The sequence below is a fragment of the Terrapene carolina genome, unplaced genomic scaffold (genome assembly GCF_002925995.2).
Source record: "Terrapene carolina triunguis isolate 2854851 unplaced genomic scaffold, T_m_triunguis-2.0 Scaffold238, whole genome shotgun sequence".
NCBI lineage: Eukaryota > Metazoa > Chordata > Testudines > Emydidae > Terrapene > Terrapene triunguis.
The window spans coordinates 12,497,462-12,513,792 of record NW_020664589.1 but is presented as its reverse complement, the minus strand read 5'-3'; the positions used below and the strand labels follow the sequence as shown (position 1 = coordinate 12,513,792).

The following is a 16,331-nucleotide window of genomic DNA, read 5'->3' as shown; positions in this document are numbered from 1 at the left end:
AAGATCTCACCCCTAGCAGCATAGAGAAACTGAGGCAGTGCAGCGCTAAAGATGTGTGCTGTGTTTTCAGATTATTTCCTTTCAGGTGGATTAGGTAAAATTAGCAACCGTTTCAAATATTTTACAAGGCATAGCAGGTTTTTCAAAATGCGATTTCTTTTAATCCACATTGTGAATTTCAATATTTTTAAAAAGGGAAAAATACATGAATTTCTACCCCACCCCCTTCCCCAATCTTTGACCGGCTACAACTGGTTGAACTTTGAATTGTGGGGAATTTTGAAATCCTCACAAAATGTTGATGAAAATATTGGTGGGTTGGCCTGGGGACAATATTCCCATGTTCTGATGGGCTGTAATATTATACATCCCAATATTTTCTTCTTCTGTTTCCCAATGAATGTAGTACGGATGCTAAGAGCCAGATGGCAATCTCTAGATAAATACTAAGGGAGGAAGGATGACCCGTTAGGTTCAGTTCCCAGCTTGACTATAGACTTCCTGTGTGATCTGGGACAAGTCCCTTATTCTACCCTGTAGCTCAGTTCCCCATCTGTAAAATGGGAGTAACACCTCTCTACCTCGCGAGGGGTATTGTGAGAATTACAAAAAAGATCCCTTAATGATTATGATGTATAATGCCATCCTTAGATATGAATAGATACAGTAATTAATAATAGATATAATTAGATATTAATCCAAATCCAGGCACAGCATAGACTGTGCAAGCTTCTCCCACCAGTGTGCCCTGAACTGAACCTAGAGAGCCATGTGAGAGCATTGGCTCCCAGCAAGCCACCGGCTGGGGACATGCATGCCTCCCCCTTGGGAACTTGACTGAGACTCATTTTGTGTAGGCTGCCGGACAGCCAGCAGATGCTACTGGCTTTCAGTCACTGCTGCCCTGGGATGAGTTCCAACCGCTGAAGCAAATAGGAAAGGCTCATTGTCTTCTGCCCGACGCAGCTGTAGCTTGGCCAGGGTTTTCTGGCTCACCAGGTGTTGGGGGTTGGGTAGGTTTTCTTCACCCATCAGCCACTTGAGAGCCCGTGCGTTTAAATATCTCCAGTATATAAGCAGATTCAGTGCGGGGGGGAGCGAAAGGGATGCTATGTTCCGGGAGGGGTTTAACACTTCTAGAAAGAGTCCCACTTGCTCTTGGCAGAGTGCAGCCAGAACGTCCCTGGAAAGCATCGGGGTGTGCTCCGGGATGGAGGGCGGGGGGGTCAGTTCCACTCGGCTGCCCAGTTCTCCCCCCCAGCGCCAATCCCAAAGCCGTGTGGCAGGGGACCTTGGTTTTTAGGCTGCGGCTCTGGGTTTAACACAGAGCCGGAGGGGCAGCCAGGTTCATTGCTAAAAGCTAAGACGTGCCAGTGTCTCTGAAAAGCTCCCCCCATCCATCTGCCCGGTCTAGGGGTGACCCTCAGAGGAGCTTGGGGAGCCCCCGAGAGGGGCTCTCACTGCAGCCACTTGGGGCTGTCCGTGTTCTGTCAGTCTGTGGGTCCCAGCACCATACTGCTTGGAAGTGGCCTGGAGACACTCTTAGCCCCCCCTCTCGCTGTGACTGGGGTGTCACGGGGGAGCCCACGAGGGCTGGTGGGGCTGCCTTGTCCCGAGGCCCTCTCCCTCTCTCGGCCTGCTGTGAGCTGTCCGTTGTGTTTGTTCTGCTCTCTGAGCTTGTTATCAGTGAGCAACACACACAGGAAGTCCTGTCTGGGATTGTCCATTCCAATCCTGATTTATACAGGAAGAAAACCATAAAAAGCCTCCCTTCCACCTCTAAAGGGACCTCCTGCCTGCCTGCAGCACCAGTGACCAGCCACGCTGGGGAAGCACAGGAGAGGAGCAGATGCAGCCAGTTAGGGAGGAGAGGCCTTGGCCATGCAGCAGCGGCAAACAGCAGAGGAGGTGGCGGCTGGGTTGTGGAGAGTTGCTTGGAGCAGGAGAAGGTGGCCCATTTCCCATGGCCGCTGCAGAGGGACGCAGAGAGGAGGAGAGGACGTAGCAGGTACCGTATGCCAGAATGGGCGTAGTGCCCAAGGGCTGCAGGGTGCTGGGGATGGGTAGGAAAGCCAGGGTATAAGGGTTAAAAGAGATGCCAATCAGAGCCTACATTATCCCAGTAGCAACAGGCCAGTTCCTGAGGTCTCTATCCAGTGGCTTCAGTAGAACTTTGAACATCAGAGAAAGTGAGAACAGAGAAAGTGACTAAGAACCTCAGGGTCTGGCTCAGTAAAGAACAATCAAAAATTATTCTTACAGCAAAGAGGTGTTTTTGAAGCAACTATTGGCTTCTTTCGAGAAGAGCCGAGTGTGCTCACGTAGGGCCAACTCTGCTCTCCGTTACACTGGGGCAAATCCAGAGGAATTCCTTTGTCTTCAGTATTTCCGAGGGCAGAATCCAGCCCTTTGTACAAATTTTTAATTTCACTTCACCGCCACTCAAGCTGTTTGTCTTGAAAAGAAGAGCGATGGAGGTCAAATATAAGAAGTTTAATTTATGTACTGTCCATGTACAGGTCAAAACCTGGGGTTTAAGGCTGTGGGAGCAAACAGACACAGTGGCAAGAACTATACAGATAGTGCTCATTTGTTTCCATAAAGTTACTTTCTTTCGCTTTCCCCCACACCCCATATTGGTACAATGATTAAGAGGGCTATAGGTATTGTGTATGATACATGCATGTTGGTCCATAGCTCTACAGTGCAAATATGCACCACTCTCTCCTCCCTTCACCCCCCATGTGACAATGATTCAAAGAGCTCTAATGCAAAGCTTATTACTAATTAGATCCAGTTGTTTTCGATTGCCAATACTAAAAAAGTCATTAGGCAAAATACAGCACTGAATGATCCCCAGGGGCTGGGAAGATCCCAGAAACCTTAAATAGGGGCAGCATATCCTGGATATTTAGTATGCTTCTATTTGCTGAGAATTATCTGATTCTGGCAAGCAAGAAGTCAAAGATCATCTGAAGTTACAGCTGTGTAGCTGGGCGATTTGCATCCTGCGGAGTTCTGTGTGCTGCTAAAGAGCTGTCTCGTTTCACCCCCGAGGCTGCATTTCAGGGGTAGGTGATGTTATATCTCTACAGGGTGTGTATAGCCATATACCGCCCTCGATCCATGGCAGAACACCATGTGGGTGGGCGGGCGGTCTGTGGTTTGGGGATAATATTTGTCCTTAGTTTGGAGGGTACTTGGGTGTCAGTTACTGTAATACCCAAAACGTGGCTGGCACTGGAGATAGAGGATATGCAGAAGTATAATGCTAGGGAATGCTTTCTCCTTGGGCATTTTTTTCGGAGGGAAAAGACGATTTTGCGTATTTCTCTGCGGGGTGCAGCCATGGTAGTCTGATGAATTAACTAAGCAAAGAATAAAAGAACAAGGAATTGTAGGTGATGAGCTGATGGGCAAGCTTCTGACACTCTCTTCATCAGCCATGGGAAGCTGACTGCATGAGTCAGCAACACAGATATAGTGGCTGGACTCAGACCCTGTCCCCCATCATTAAATCTGGATCTGCTGTGGATCACAGCGGAATTAGCAGTGGGGTAAGAAAACACTGACTGGACCTAGAGTGTGTATTTGTTTGACTTTTTAAACATTATTCCCTGTGATCCAGAGTCTAATTCTGGGATCTCAATTTGCACCCCTCAATAATATCTGAGGCTCAACTCCGGTGGGTTCCCGCCCAGCTAATGAAGAGAAATTGAATCTCAGACGCTTGCTCATTTTGACATATTTCTTTATAATATAGAGTCTGTGGAGGGGCAGTAGATTTACAAATTGCAGCAAAATAAATCTAAGTCTCAATCAATATACATGGGCGATGGGACAGTAAGTCAATTCGGAGCATAAGGGGGCAGATTTAATGTGTGCCTTCAAAATAGACACAAAAGAACAAAAAAAGGGAATGCGGGAAGGGGAGAGAACAGATGGCAGAAAAAACAAACTGAAGAAATTAAAATGTTCCCATATTCAATCTCTCTCTGCCCTCCTCTCCCACTCCAATACCCGCCCTACAGTGCTGGGAATTCCTGTATTCCTAGCTGATCTGCTTCTTGGAAAGCCGATAAGCTAGGAAAGCTCTACTTTGGTCCATTTAGTGCATGCTTATGTGCCATCACTTTTGAACCAGAAACGGCCTCTTAGAATCAAAGGATCATAAGAGCAAAATGATCTATTTTAAAACGATTTCTTCTTGAAGCAACTATTTGTTGGCAGAGGCGTGATTTAAGGACCAATTTAATCCATGCATGCAACTCAGCTCGGTTTGAGGGCAGTATATTTCCTTAGGGAGTGATTTTGCTGGGTGAATGTACAGGAAAAAACATGGGGGCTGATTTCTCTCCTGACTTACACCAATTTTACACCAGTGTAATTCCACTGAAGTTAATGGAGTGACTCTTGATTGATCCAGGTGCAATAGAGATCCATGTTTTGTAAGTGTCTCTCTCTTGACTTTTATGCAGCGACCATCACTGTCTCATCTAAATGTTGTGCCAATAATATGTGAGCATAAGTAATAATATATAAATAAACCTGGCTAAATAATAAAAGATATTAATGATGCTCATACATTTGCTTTATGGTGGAGAAAATTAGACTGCAGTGAATTACTGCCACAGTATTTAATTATAAGAGGCCAGTCCTGAGGTCCTCACTGAGTGTTTGTCTTTATACCAGCAAAACATTTACCTATTTGCCTGAATAATGACTGTAGACTTTGGACCAGAGGTACCCACAGCACTGGGCGGTAGGTGAGCTGACAGGCTAAGGGCTATGAGCCAGGTGCTTATCTCAATTTCACTTGCTTTAAGTTGCACTGACTTCAATGGAGCTACTGTGGATTTATACCATGTAAATGAGATCAGAGTCTGGTTCACAGCGAGTGCAATAGAGAACAGTAGGGTGGGTGTTCTTTTTTTCTTAGCAAACTTTGCGGAATGGGGTTGCTCCTCTGTTTCCTTAATTTAAAAGACCCAAGCATTCCAATTGAAAAAGTTTCCCCTCAAAAAATAAAATGCTTGGTATCTTAAAAAAGAAGCACTAAAGAATCATTGTTACTTTAGCTCTCTGTTCCTGGAGCTATGCTGCATGCAATCCCCCCCCTGCAGTCCAGGAGAGGTCATTGTGTAGAACGACTACTGGGTCAGGCCTGATTTTGTAGCAAAATTATTGCAAATATGTTTTAAGAATTTGCTTTTCTATCTATCTATTTATCTATCTATTTATCTATCTATCTATCTATCCATCCTGCCCATTACTGCCTCTAAGGCCCCAGTTCAGGAAAGCACTTAAGCACATGTTTAAGTCCCATTGACTTTGTTGGGACTGGATGATCAGAGATGGATCATTTGATAAATTGCTCTGTTCTGTTCATTCCCTCTGAATCATCTGGCAATGGCCACTGTTGGAAGACAGGATACCGGACTACACAGACCATCGGTCTGACTCCATTATGGCAGTTCTTATTCTCTTATGTACATGCCTTCCTGAATAGGGACAGTTTCCTGAATCGGGGCCTTAGTGCTGAGTCTCCTATTGTGTCCTCTCTGTTAGTCATTCATATCCATTTTTCATCTATGCAGGGTACCATTTTCTTTCAGAGCCACAACTCCCGTGTGGATCTGGAGCCAAAGCCTGTACTCCTCCCTCAGTGCCCTGCTGCAGCGTTTGCTGCACACCCAAAACTCTGATGTCACTGGGAACCAGGTGTGCAAGGAATCCAGGATCTCATCTTTATCCCACACTCAGCCTTCAGTGCCTGGGATCTCATGTCTGCTTTACATAAACCCACTGACATCACCAGAGCTGTGCGCCTACCATGTCTGCCGCTTATGCTATAAGAATCTGCACTGCAGGTGACATGAGGGTGAGGATATGAGACAAGAATTTTGCCCTTAAAATTTAACCTGGCTTTTAATTTAGAACTGATCCTGTAAAGCATTTGGAGTGTGTTATAATTTACATTTTAGTCTGTGGGGAAAGCAGCGTTGCTGTTATAAGACTCTGCATTGGCAGATAGATTTCAACTTTTTTACAAATAAGAAGCGATTATGCAGGAACGTTTCTTTCTTGGTCTTGAGACAAACAATAATATTAGATGTAGCAGGAGTCCATTTTTAATGCCTGGCGGGGTGCACTGTGGGTGAATCATCCAGAATATCAGTTTAGGGATGGTATCAAATCCAGATAGACTTCAACTGAAGAACTAAAAGACATGAACTTTCTTTTCAGAAATCCTATAGCATTAGCATTAACAGAGCAATGGGACAGATCTTCAGTGCTGTAAATTACCACAGCTCCATTTAAATTACGGGAGTGATCCCAATTTACACCAGTTGAGGATTTGTGCCCAGATACTCAGTGGTATTTAAATAACTTTGACGATCTGGGCGTTGGCCCAGCGAAGTGAATATTACAGTCCCAGGCACTGAATGTTTCCCTACAGGGGATTAAATAGACTTTTATCAGTTTATCCTCAGTCCTTACCTAGGTGACACTGATGTCAGTGAGAGTTTGCCTGAATAAAGATTTGTCCTAGAAAAAGGAGCCAAAATTCAAACATTTTAGCAACTAAAATAATTGCAAAATTATAAATTGCTGCAATGCACGTCAGAAATAATTAAGCAATAAGATAACAGAGAGTTTGAATTATGGTGTATTTATTCCTACCTAGTGTGTTGTTATTAGAGGTGAAGCTAAAAGCTGTGTGCCGTGAATGCCGTTAGGTGTGAATTAATCCACCCTCCTTCACACATTGGTAGCTGAGTATGATTTTACACTTCCATTACATAACTAAGGAATGATCCTGCAAAACTGAGCATCTGCCACTCATTGACTTGAAGCTGAGGGTGCTTGAAACCTTACAGGATTGGGCCCCAAATTTTCCAGTCAAATGTTTCACCTTAAATTCCCATGCAGTTTGGCAAAGGGTGGTGTAGTGTAGTGGGTGCAGCACAGGCCTGGGCACCAGCAATTCCTGAATTCTATGCCTAGCTCCGACACTAACTCTTTCTGTGGTCTTTGGTGAGTCACATAACCGCTCTGCCTCCATTTCCCCATCAGTAGAGTGGGGATAATATCGCTGACCTCCCTCCAAGGGATGAGATGAGGATTCATTGTGCAATATTGATAGAGCCTTATACGCACTAGGAATTCAAAGAGAACTGACATATTTGTCCGTGGAGTTGTTTCTGTGTTTGTTGGCAGATTTAGAACACATGGCTGAAAGTACTGCGGCTGGTATATCATAGTGTTTAGGGATGGGCACTGAATATGGTATAACATTGCTCGAGGACACTTGGTTTGGGGCTGGCATAGCATATTCCTAGGGGTGGAGCACTGAGAATGCCTGGGGGAGCGATTGTGAAATAAGCTAGGGTGTGCTCCTATTCCACTCGGGGTGCCTTTTTGCTTCCAAAGTGGATTAAGCTAAACTGCCCAAAGGCAGTGCAGAATAAGAGCATCTACATGGAGAGCTAGTGTAGAATAGCTAATCCGGGCTATTCCTCCAGGCAGACGAGCCCTGCGGGAGGAGTACTGGGGATGGGATAACACGCTGCTTGGGGCTGTGTACTGATGGTTTAAAACTGGGATTTTCAGATGAGCCTAAGGAAGATGGATGTTCAAAGCCCATCAGAATTCACTGGGAATTAAGCACCTAATTCAGCCTCCCGCATTGCTTTGGAATGAATATTGGATGCAGCAGAACATATTGCTGGGGGGATAAGTACCAGCTCTGAGTTAGATGGTCCCACCTAGAGTTCTTTAGAAACAACATGTTCATTTTCCTGCCGATTTTATAACTGCACTTTGGAATAATTTAAAGTCACACAGGCCCTGATTTTCCTCTTGTGCCAGATTTAAATCAGTGGAACTCCACTGACTTTGGTGGGGATACTCCCAATTTATACCAGTGTAAAGGATCATGCTCATGCAAACCCCACAGTGAAAATTTGTCCTCCTGGACTTGCGTTGCACAGGAAAAAATGTACCATCCGAAGGATGGACGCTGTCCTACAATAGCGCCAGTCACTTCTTTCCATCCATTCCCCACCAACACATGGTTGTATTTTTGTAGTGTGGTTTCATTATAAATATTTGCTAAAAGTGTGCATTGAGATTGGGCCCGATCCTGTACTCCTGCTGCCCCACCCAAATAGTCCGGAGGGAGAGTTGGGTGCACGAGGAAGCCAAAGGCAGGCCCAGAATGATCAAGATCTGAATCAAGGAAATCATACGTCAGGAGAACGGCAGTGCATAACCGTGGTTTTATTTGTTCCAACAGTAAGAAATCATGGTGCCGTTTAAAGGAAGCATCCTCCGTTCATGACAAATGACTGATTTCAGCAGATCAGGTGAGTGGCACAGCAGTGAAATGAAATCCAACCCCTTTATGGACAAGCTTTTCACTTGGCTAATAGAAATCTACTTGGAAGCAGAGTTCCATAGCGGGCACTGTTCTTTTTCCCCAGGCACTAGGGCTGCAATAATAGACTGGGCATTAAGATTATTACTGTCCCTGTGGGAAGGGCTGTCTGTGCTTTGAGTTTATGAGATTAAATGAGTTTAAATAATTCCCCAGGGGTAGATGGATCCAGACGGAGGAATAAAACAATTCCTGTTTTGTGCTTACAGAATGCAAGATGCTACACAAAGGGGAACTGACTTTTCAATCAGAGCCAATAACCTTTTCCTTTGATGGATTTGGTTATCATCTCTGCCTCTAGGGATCCGGACTCCTCTCATGTGCTGGCCCCATCCCATCACACGCACGGCATCTCATTCTCCACTCCCCTGCTCCTTGTCATTCACACCAAGGCAAAGGGGGGATAACGTGCTATCAAGACACAACAGCAGGGTGAGTGCCTCGGCTGATGGAGCTCGGGCGCTAGCTGAGGATCTGGCTCGTTGTGTTTCACGCTCACTTTGCACGGGTGTAAATGAATGCACAGCAGTGGAGAATCAGCCCCAGTGCACCGTGACCTTGCGCTGGGGCTGTAGCACCAACCTTCAGCTGATGTGACTATGGACAGGGGGCAGCTGGGCTTAAATCAGCCGCCTGCACAACTCCCAGACAGGAGAAGCGCCGGCGATTTCTGAGCTGCTGTTGTCTATCTGCTAACTATTTTCCCATCATGTCCATGTGCTAAAAAACAACAACCCCAAGCTAGAGGGTAACAAATATTCCCATATGGACCATACCCTGACCTTCCTTCACATGCCAACGCCTGCTGGCTTTGGGGGCAGTTCTGTGCACGGCCAGGTGACAGGAGACTGCGCTAAGTTGTTTTAGGAACAATAGCGCTACTTTGCTCTAATTCCTTTACGAGGGAAGATAGAGACAAAGGAAATCCCGGTTTGCACAAAGGGACTGAACAATTTTCTTTGATAATTGACCAAGGCGTCTAACAAAGTAACATGCAAGCCAAGGAAGTCGGTGGGCAGCTGGACCCATTGGGCTTGATGTGTTCCTTGTAGTGAAACTGGGTTAGAGGAAATGAAAACGCATCAGGGACACATTTGGGCCGTAGCATTTATGCTTTTATCTTATTCTGTTGTGTGATGTAATGTGTAAGGAGCCGATCCTGCGAACGGCTGAGCACCACGATCTTTGCTAGAACTGGGCCCTATGCCCCTGAGCTTTGATGACGGGTTCTTGGAGTGTCAGAGGATTTGTTAGGTCAGATTTATATTTAAAAATTAGATCGACCTAGCTACGTCGCTCAGGGCTGTGAAAAATTTTGCGCCCTGTGCAACATAGTTAAGTTGTCCCTTTGTAGACGTGGCTAAGTTGAAGGAAGAATTCTAGCGTTGATTTAGTTACTACCTCTCGTAGAGATGGATTAACCATGGAGGTGGAAAAACCCCTTCCTACACTACGGCACTACAGTTGCAGCACCGCGGGTGTGCTGCTGTTGTGGCCGTCCTGTAGACATACCCTTCGATGTTTTGGTAATTTGGAGAGTTCTGAAGGATATTTCACTGACTCAGGGCTGGTCCACACTGGGACGGGGGATCGATATAGGAAACGCAACTTCAGCTACGAGAATAGCGTAGCTGAAGTCGACGTTTCCTATATCGAAGTAAAAGTACTTACTTCGGGTCCACGCGGCGCAGGCAGGCTCCCCCGTCGACAGCGCTTCCTCCTCTCGGCGAGCAGGAGTTCCGCGGGCGACGGGGGAGCGCTTCTGGGATCGATCTATCGCGTCCAGATGAGACGCGATAAATCGATCCCAGAAGATCGATCTCTACCCGCCGAATTAGGCGGGTAGTGTGGACCAGCCCTTACAGACAAGAATTCAAATTCACTTTAACTCATTGTTAGTGTACAAGACGCTCCGATAAATAACATCATTCCTCAGTCATGCACCTGAGACAGCCAGACCGTCACTGCTGCTCTTGTGTAGCTCAAAAACCACTAGAAAGAGTTTTTCTAAAGTTTTGCAAAGGGGTTCTGCGTTAACCCCTTGTGTACTGAGTCTCAGCCTACATCCAACTGAGTTATAAACGTTTGGAAAGAGAGTTTGCAAGTTAGACTGAACCCCCCCCCCCAACCCTTTAATCACAATGACTGGGACCACTTGGAAATAAAAGGCAGAATTAAGACCCCCCACACACACAAACAAAACAAAACAAACAAAAACACCCCCGCCCCACTATTTCCAAGAAGTAGAGGGTAAAAATTGCTCTAAAGTGCATTTAAAATAAATGTGAAAAAACATCTGCGCCGTTAAGGTTCGGATGGTTTAGTTTTTCATTCTGCTGGGCACATGTTAAACCAAAAAACCCCTCCCCACCCTGGCATGAGCTCTTCTCTCTGGGGAAGCAGCAGTTTACAAAACAGGCCACTTGGTCTAGTGGGATGGTGTTAGAAGGAGAGCAATTTAACCATCCAAAGAAACACAAGGGGGGGGGGGGACGAACCCCAAAAGAGCTTTCGAATTGCAGTTGGGTTTGAGATGGGGGGTTTGCTTGGGGCCCCTTAGTGAGCGCGACAGGCAGGGGAGCAGTTCGGGTTTGGCTAATCCCTGGTAGCCTGGGGAGTTAAACCTGGAGCCACATCCCGCCCTATCTTTGCCAGGCGGCGGGGTGCACCGTTCTCTCAGGCTGGCTAGCAGCTGCCCTGAAGGGCCCCTAGCCAGGGCTGAGCGTTGGCAGAGGGGTCAGGAGGAACTCACTAGCCCAGAACTCACCCCCGGGCAAGCCGCAGCTAGGGGGGCACTGGCTGGATCGGAGCCCGCGTTGCTTTGCTGGGAAGGGGGGGATCTTAGAAACCGGTTCAGGGTACCACGCGGGGGATGGGGGGCACCCGCGGAACATGCGCCCCGCTGGGATCCCCCTTCACGCGGCTCCTCTTTGCACGGCCCCGCCCCGTTGCAGTCACCCCCAGGACACGATCCGGATTCCGGACCCCTGCTGAGACGATCCAGAGCGGTAACCCCGGGGGTGAATGCCAGGCGCAGGTGCAAAGGCGAGGGAGGATTTTCCCCTCCCGGGGGGGGGGGGGGGGGAGGGCGGCAGGTGGCCCCCCCCCGGTGGGGGGTGTTTCCAGCCGCAGGTTGCGTGTTCCTTGGTCCCCCCTGAACTGGGTTTCACTCCCGCGGTGCAGGGCTCGGCTCTGATCCTTCCCATGAGCTCATTGGACTAAGAGGAGAGGGACGCGGCTAGGGGGGGGGGGAGGAAATGCAAAGGGGCTACACACCGCTGGCTGCTCCATCAAGGAGGCAAAAGCCGGGGGCAGGAGCTCCTGCGTGCGCGCAGCTCCTGTGGGGCAGGCGAGCTCCGGGGAGGGCTCTGCAAATTCGCCTTCCTGGGACCGGCAGGACAAGTAAGTAGGCTGGAAATCGGAGCTTGTAACCTCATAGCTGGGCCCTGGCTTTGCAAACCGCTCTGACCGGGGGGCTGGGAAGTGTCGACTCACGTGCGTTGAGGTCCCCCCCGCCCGCTCCGGTTTGCAATTCGGATTTCTTTGCACGCGCTGTCTGCTGGGTCGGAATTTGTGGGGGGAGCCTCCTTCTTGCAAAAAGGCAGTGATGGGGACGGGGGGGGGGAATGGATGCACTGGGTTATTTGCCAAATCTGGCTCCCTTCTGCAGGAGCGGTTCCCAACGCGGCAGGATCAGACCCGAAAGGGGCGATCCTACGGGGCCAGGTGGGGAGTTTGCAGAGATGCAACGTAGTAGCAGCAGGACCTGCGCCGGGCACCCGGTCAGCCCAGACGCCTGGTGGCTGGATCAGTCGGAAAGAAACGGACAACTGGCCTGCCCCGGTGTAGCCCCGTGACATGAGGTTCCCCCCAGCAGGGTTATCCTGGGTTACTGGGAGAGCAGCGCGCGCCCACCCCTGCAACACTTGGCTAGTCTTTTGCAGGCGAGCTCAGAATAGCTCCAGGGGTCTGTTGGACCCTTAGGGAAGGCCCCCCTCTAGCGGCTCTGAGACCGAAGTGCCCAAAGGAGGGGAGGCCCGGAGCTGCATGACATGGGCAACTCTGTCGTTCAGGAAGTTGATGGTTGTTGACAGTTGTCTTAAGTGGGTGATTGACCTTCAGGGTTGACAATCTTAGCAGAATCCTATTGCGCTTGCAGAAGGAGACACATCTTCCCTGTACGCCACAAGGGCAGACTTTGGATTCATCTCTATTATTTTTAAAAATGGTTAATTTAAAAAAAAAGATTCATTCAAACTCTTAACCAGACTCCCCAAAGTTGGGCGAAGTTTGGATCTGAGCTGGGCTCATCTGAAATTTTTGTCTATCTATCTATCTATCTATCTATCTATCTATCTATCTATCTATCTATCTATCTAATCTTTAGCACCACTGACTGCAGGATCTAGTCGTAATATGCTTAGTGAATATGACATTTCAGCGACACAGCACCCGACCGCAGCGGCCTGTGGAATACTAATGAGCCCCAGCAGTCCGGAGGAAGAATTGCTGTGAGTAGTTTGGGGTTGGGTCCCTGAGAAAGTTGCTCTGTCTCTTGCTCAAGTCCAGAAGAGTCTGAGTTACCCATCCCCAGGTAGGATCGAGGCACTCTCGTGACGGGAACATGACTCCCAGAAGTCCCACATGACGAATGTCAGAATGGAGCCGTCAGGAACGTTGTCACTCGCGGAGGTGAATGGGAGCTGCAGAGCTGAATCCTCCTGCGCCACTTAGAAAATAGCCCCCGACACAATGATTCAAGAATAGACTTTAGCTGGTGCTTGGGTTTCAGCTACAGAGCTGGCGATAGTAGCAGAGCTGACACACAACATGTGATAATGTTTTCTGTTGGCTCCCGCAGTAGTTTAGGCAACAGCTCTGAGGGCAGGAATTTTAGCATATAGTTTTGGATAGAAGTCAGATGCAACCGCTGGAATCGTATTTGGCTACAGATGCTCATATTACAAGGCTTTGATGCCTCCTAGCATTTCAGGAGCATAGAGCTACATACAGTAGCTTTATATGAACAGAGCAACAACATATTTTACATTATAAAACTTGAGACACACTTGAGATTAGAGAGACTATGCAAAAATGTATTGTGTTGGGGTTTTTTTGTTTTGTTCTTATCACACAAAGATTTTTCTGGGACGTAAACAGAAAAAGCATTGTTACCGCTGCCAGTCATTTTAGAAAAGAGATCAGAGAAAAGACAACGCTAAATTACAATTTGACAAACAAGCATTAGGCGTCATCTGCAGCCCTCAGAGGTCCTGGCTTCCTGTGTGCATTAAACGTGTAGAACGGCTCAAATTTGATCAAGATCGGCTCTTTATCTGACGCAGAACAACCCTGATTTTAACACACCGTGGAGGTGGAGACACATTCTGATGGGTGGGGGGGCAAAACAATTGTTTTTGACTCTTCGATTTTTAAAAACAGAACAAAACAAAGTGTCCTTCGGGCCCCAGGCCTCTAATCCTTTGCCACCCCCATGCAGGCAAAACTCCTACCTCTGTCAGTGGAGTTTGGTCAAAGGTCTGAGATGATCTTCGGGGTTTGATTTAGAACGTGGAATTCAGTCTCGTTGAAGAAATACCATTGGCACGGAGGATTATGATTTCACTGAGAATTTGCACCATACTCTAGCTTAGGTGAGGTCGGAGGGAATTAGGAGGGTCATCAGACCACCCAAGATGTTCTAAGATGCCTCCATGTGCGTTGAGGTGTGCAAAAGAGTTTTCTTTCCTTTCCATTGGTTGTTGACGTTCTTATTTCTGTAAATGGACCGAAGCTTGATTTCTTGTGGAGGCCGGCACCACAAATAACTAACTAGAGGGTGAAATTCGGTGCAGACAGCCAGCGCAAGGTCTGTGCAGCGTCTGAGCTGGTGTTTTGTCACCCAGGATGGAAAAGATTTTTGGCCCCTTCCCTTCCCCCCCACCCAAAAGGGGCAACAAAACAACTTGGCGGTGATTTGGCATCAGTAACGGGGTGGCTTGCCCCATGGGCTGGAGAGCCTGGGGATAAGCCAGCCCTGAATACAAGTTGAGCCCCACCTGAATGGGATCAAGTAATTCCTAAGAGCAGCAGGTGGCTGCAATGAAGTGGGGGGATTCCTTGGGAAACAGAAGACGAAGGAGCTGCAGCTGGCTTGAAGAAGCAGCTGTTGGGAAGCCATTGAACTGTACTGGGGTTGGGTCAGAATGTGTTTAAGGAGTGAACACATACATGGAGCTCCCAGGTGGGGAGTGTTTTCATTTTCTTTGGACTGTTGGTTGTTTAAGGAACCCTGAAGAAGGGGAAAATAGAGGCAGGGCACTGCACAGCCCGCCCCTGGCCACAAGGGGGCGCATGGGAGGCAGCCAAGACTATCAGTGATCCTAAATACAAACTATTTAGGATTAATCAGATAAAATAGGGTGATGCGATGGCGGCCTCTGTGCCTTTACAAGAAGAGGGAGGTTTGCTCGTCAGCCTTCTGATGGCGTCTGCTGTGCTTTTTGGGGCCAGGTGACTGTAAAGTCCTTTCTGGCCTTCAAATGTATGGATCTAGACCATAGAACATCAGGGGTGAAACTGAGCTCAGGATTTTAACCAGCTTCAAGCCAACCGTCTCTTTCTCAATTGCTTCTGTGGGCCGTTTCCCTCATGTTCTCGAGGGGCCCAATCCAGTGCCTGGGCATCGCTGCACTTGTCCTCTTCAAGGATACAACCTGCCTGCTAATATGAGTCCCCTCGTTGGCTGTAGCTGAGCTAATCCAGCCGCTTCTTGAGCAAGAGTGTTTGGAGCGAGGGCCCGTGTTATCTTTTCTACAGCTCTTCCTCCTCTGTTCTGGATCTCGCCTCCCCCTCTGCTCCAGACCTTCCTTGCTGCTTCTGACCTCTTCCATGGTACCCCTGGACAGAGGATCCAACCCATGAGGAGTTGGTTTGGGCCCCATAACCATTATTAGCCACGCGGCCGCCTTGCTCTGCTTTGAACCAGATGCTCAGCTGGTGTTGCCCTGGGCTTCAGTGGAGCTGTACTGTTTGACGTCAGCGGAAGAGCTGGAGAGCTGGAAATTCTTCTAAAGAATGACACGAGCCTGGACCATTCCAATTCTATTTCCAGCCTTGATTTCCCCTTTTACAAGCTTTTTGCTATAGCCGTGTGATATTGCCCCGTTTCCATGGGGTCGTTTCTTATTAAGCTTGTGTCTCCCAATAAAAGTGGTTTGTTTCAGAGGGTACAGTCAGAAAGTCTGGCCCTCTTTCATTGTCATGTATTTGATTTGTTTTTTTCTCCCTTTAACTTCCATCACCTGGAGGTCAACGGATTGTTTAAATTAGATATCGTTATTGACCCGCTAGAACTCTGCCTCGTCTATTTGCCTCTGCTTGCAGAATCAATGCCTCTTTATTCCCAACTTGGTTAGCATTGGCTTTGCAGAGAAAGCATTTAGCCTTCTAAAGCACTGGAGAGGACCCTTGTGTTTAAGAGGGAAGGAGACCCGATTTCACTATTTCATTTGGCGAGAAACATGCGGCTTTATGATGCCATATATATTGCAGACCTTCGTACTGGCCTCCCTGTCTGGCACTACTGGCATATTTCAGAATGATACAACTCAACAAGCCATTTACTCTATTCCTAGTCAAAGAAAATCTTCTTAAACTTGTGGGGCCAGATCTTCAGAGGGTGTAAATCAGCGTAACTCCACTGGCTTCATTGGAGCGATGTGGGGTTTTATGCCAGCAGAAGATTTGACCCAGAAGTATTTAATGTGAATCAGATGCGAAATAACAATGACCCTCTCTAATTTTTTTTAAGCACTTTTACATGGAACACCCTTCAGGCTCAGCTCTGTTACCTTCTTTTCTTATCCTTGCCGGTACATGCACAGTGGTT

General features: G+C 47.7%; 1 protein-coding gene across 7 annotated transcripts in view; it reads left to right on the top strand.

Annotated features, from left to right (window-relative positions):
• Positions 1-1,667: 1,667 nt before the first annotated feature.
• The window catches only part of EGFL7 (EGF like domain multiple 7), a 30,265-nt gene continuing 15,601 nt past the window's right edge, over positions 1,668-16,331 (top strand). The window contains exons 1-3 of one of the 7 annotated variants that reach the window (XM_024206634.2): positions 1,668-2,008; positions 5,616-5,881; positions 8,300-8,369. The gene's annotated coding sequence lies outside the window, so the exon portion shown is untranslated. Of the gene's footprint in view, positions 2,009-3,051; positions 3,072-3,456; positions 3,558-5,597; positions 5,882-8,299; positions 8,370-12,892; positions 12,952-16,331 lie in introns of those variants that run through there. The other 6 variants (XM_024206635.2, XM_024206633.2, XM_024206632.2 and 3 more) reach the window with 6 other exon arrangements.